At 55.7% G+C, this 3823-nt stretch overlaps 1 long non-coding RNA gene across 1 annotated transcript; it reads right to left on the minus strand.

Moving 5' to 3' along the window:
- Positions 1 to 725: 725 nt before the first annotated feature.
- LOC135979445 (uncharacterized) lies at positions 726 to 2315 on the minus strand. Its single transcript, XR_010596750.1, has 3 exons — positions 1483 to 2315; positions 1255 to 1346; positions 726 to 867 (listed from the first exon to the last, which is right to left on the minus strand). It is a non-coding gene; the product is annotated as an uncharacterized LOC135979445 (long non-coding RNA).
- Positions 2316 to 3823: the final 1508 nt, after the last annotated feature.

The raw sequence follows: 3823 nt of genomic DNA on the forward strand, positions 1-3823 counted from the left end.
TAACCATCTCACTGTCCACTATTTCCTTTGACTGACGGGCTGGTCTCACCCTCACTCAGTTCCCGGACTAAGGAACTGGATCTGGGGAGTTTGTACCCAATATCCCCCACCTCCTCCCTCTTTACATCTGAGGGTCTCTCTGATGAGTCCTTGCTGAGGACTGTCAAGTCATATTGCCCAGGCCTGATCTTCTTTGACTAAACACCAGGAAATACGGGCTTCCAGGGCTCCATCTGTGTCTTTGCATTAACCAGGTGTATCTTCCTGCCTCATTTAACTACCAGGCTCCTCTGATCAGCGAAGCAGCAGAAAAGCTTCCTGACTCAGGATACAGAGTAACTCTGCTGCTCAGTGCAGCATCTGCCAACCTGCCAGCCTTGAGGCCCAGCCTGTGATATGGTTCTGCAGATCCTAGGCTCAGTGCAGATCCTGGCAGCTGCGTGGGAATGTGCCTGAAAGCCGCTTTTGTGAGCCACCCCCACTAACTTGGAGGCCATCTGGCCACTGGGCCAGCCCCCAGCATAAAGCAGAGAAGCCTCGGGGATGCCGCAGCCATGCCCCCTCTCCCTTGGGAACACCTCCCTCTCCTGAGGCTGGGAAGAGGGTGGTGTTGGAGCCATTACAACAGGCCGATGGCGCCCATTACAGAAGAGGATCATCACACAGTGGATGACCAAAGTACACAGTACAAATTAGATCCCATTGGTGTCATGACAGGGCCTCTGCGTCCCCATTGCCATCTCCTTGACCCACATCCTGGGACCTCTGCTTCCTCACTGCACTAACCTAAGGATATTACTTACGTTCACGTACCAAGTCCAGGTCTTCTGATCTGGGTCTGTCTGCCGGCGTGCTCGACAGTGCACCCTATGGAATCAACACAACGGCTCTCCTGTCAATGCTTACATTCTCCAGGGCGAACTTTCAGAGGTTCAGCCTCTCAACAAAGAGAGCAGTTTTCAAGACGTCTCACGGGAAATCAAACTCAGTCACAATCTGGGAAATTACCGAGGGACTGATGGCCGAATGCTACGCTATTTCCACTGTTCCAGAGGGATTTCCTCAGAAGTATCTGGATGATTATGGTTTCAACACAATCCCTGCCTTTTACATAAACCCCAGGCCACCCCACTTACAGGTCAAGAAATGAGGATGCAAGCTGCCCCAGACATATATATGGGGCGCTGCCAGTTGTGAGAATATGGGACTGAGCAACGCTCTGCAATCTCAGTTCAACAAGTCAACAAAACTTACCTCAGCAAAGAAGGCAACTGAGGTGAGCGTGTGCTTCTTCCTGCCCCACTTGGGCCTTGGGCCTGAAATCCTTCCCTCTCTCATGTGGGGCTCTGGAACATAAATACCCATGAGTAACAGGGACAGCAAGCTCTACAGAGCAAATCCATACGGCAGATGGTAGAAAGAATAGCTTATACTATCTATCTATCTATCTGTCTATCTATCATTACATGTTAATTCACTTACAGCATCTAGGCCTCCCCATTGTAGCTGAATGGCTCACAGTCAGAAGCTGGGATGTATCTGTTGAGGGGCTGGATTGTAGGATGAGAGTCCATGCACAGGCTCAGGCCAATATCTTCTTATGTCACTGTCCAAAGTCTGGCACTAACATTCATATTCAGGCATCTAAACGAGTGGATTCATTTTCAGAGGAGCTGAACAGCCACGGCTTCGGCAGATTCGAGTGAGAAGTTCTTGGTATTCAGCATTTGAGAAAAGTCAGGCCATTTATTTAGGTGCCTGAGTGCGGCATTGCAGCCTCTGCCATGGGTCGTTTACAATGAATATGGAATCAACATCATCTTGGCACGACAACCAAGTTCAGGATCTAATCGAACTGTATCCTCTCTGTACTGCTGTACGGTTGTGAAACATTGGGACTGCGCCACTCAGAGTGGGCAAAGCTGGAGGCTTTCCACATAAAATGCCAACGTTGTATATTGGGCATAGAGTGGAACGACTTCATTTGTAAAGCAGATGTTTATGGTCGCTCCGGTCTACAGACTACTGGGGCCATTGTCCGCAGATGGCGTCTTATGCTTTTCAGAGGACATGTGGAGAGTATGCCACAAGACCAGGCCTGCACAACATACGGCCCGTGGGGGCCCACTGTGTGGCCCGCAGGGGGATTCTAAACCCCACACACACAAAGTCCCGAGGCTGGCGTGGCGGCGTGTAGTGAGTCGGTGTGGCTCCCCTCCTGCCCAGAAGAGGGAGCACCCTTGCAGGCAGAGGAGTGGGTGGAGCCACCGCCGCCTGTTCCCGTCCCCCGGAAGTCAAGGGGCGGGACAGGAAGTATAAAGGCCGGCCGCCAGAGCTCAGTCAGCCGCCAGCCACTGCAGAAAGCAGACGTGCGGCCGGGAGCTCCCAGCCGGGAGACCTCCGAGGCCCAAGGACAGTACCCTGACTGGCCGGAGCAGCCCCGGACCCGCTATGAGGAGGGCCTGAGCCTTAAATTAACTGTTGTCGGCTCAGCCCCTGCACCAGAGGGCCTGAGCCCCGAACTAACTGTTGTCTGCTTAGCCCCTGCACCGGAGGGCCTGAGCCCCGAACTAACTGTTGTCGGCTCAGCCCCTGCACCGGAGGGCCTGAGCCGCGAACTAACTGTTGTCGGCTCAGCCCCTGCACTGGAGGGCCTGAGCCTTAAATTAACTGTTGTCGGCTCAGCCCCTGCACCAGAGGGCCTGAGCCTTAAATTAACTGTTGTCGGCTCAGCCCCTGCACCAGAGGGCCTGAGCCTTAAATTAACTGTTGTCAGCTCAGCCCCTGCACCGGAGGGCCTGAGCCCCGAACTAACTGTTGTCAGCTCAGCCCCTGCACCGGAGGGCCTGAGCCTTAAATTAACTGTTGTCGGCTCAGCCCCTGCACCGGAGGGCCTGAGCCTTAAATTAACTGTTGTCGGCTCAGCCCCTGCACCGGAGGGCCTGAGCCCCGAACTAACTGTTGTCGGCTCAGCCCCTGCACCGGAGGGCCTGAGCCCCGAACTAACTGTTGTCGGCTCAGCCCCTGCACCGGAGGGCCTGAGCCCCGAACTAACTGTTGTCGGCTCAGCCCCTGCACCGGAGGGCCTGAGCCCCGAACTAACTGTTGTCGGCTCAGCCCCTGCACCGGAGGGCCTGAGCCCCGAACTAACTGTTGTCGGCTCAGCCCCTGCACCAGAGGGCCTGAGTCAGAACTAACTGTGGTCGGCTCAGCCCCTGCACCAGAGGGCCTGAGCCTTAAATTAACTGTTGTCGGCTCAGCCCCTGCACCGGAGGGCCTGAGCCCCGAACTAACTGTTGTCGGCTCAGCCCCTGCACCAGAGGGCCTGAGCCCCGAACTAACTGTTGTCAGCTCAGCCCCTGCACCAGAGGGCCTGAGCCCCGAACTAACTGTTGTCGGCTCAGCCCCTGCACCAGAGGGCCTGAGCCTTAAATTAACTGTTGTCGGCTCAGCCCCTGCACTGGAGGGCCTGAGCCTTAAATTAACTGTTCTCAGCTCAGCCCCTGCACCGGAGGGCCTGAGCCCCGAACTAACTGTTGTCGGCTCAGCCCCTGCACCAGAGGGCCTGAGCCCCGAACTAACTGTTGTCGGCTCAGCCCCTGCACCAGAGGGCCTGAGCCTTAAATTAACTGTTGTCGGCTCAGCCCCTGCACCGGAGGGCCTGAGCCTTAAATTAACTGTTGTCGGCTCAGCCCCTGCACCGGAGGGCCTGAGCCCCGAACTAACTGTTGTCGGCTCAGCCCCTGCACCAGAGGGCCTGAGCCTTAAATTAACTGTTGTCGGCTCAGCCCCTGCACCGGAGGGCCTGAGCCCCGAACTAACT

This window comes from Chrysemys picta, unplaced genomic scaffold (genome assembly GCF_011386835.1).
Source record: "Chrysemys picta bellii isolate R12L10 unplaced genomic scaffold, ASM1138683v2 scaf879, whole genome shotgun sequence".
Taxonomy (NCBI): Eukaryota; Metazoa; Chordata; order Testudines; family Emydidae; genus Chrysemys; species Chrysemys picta.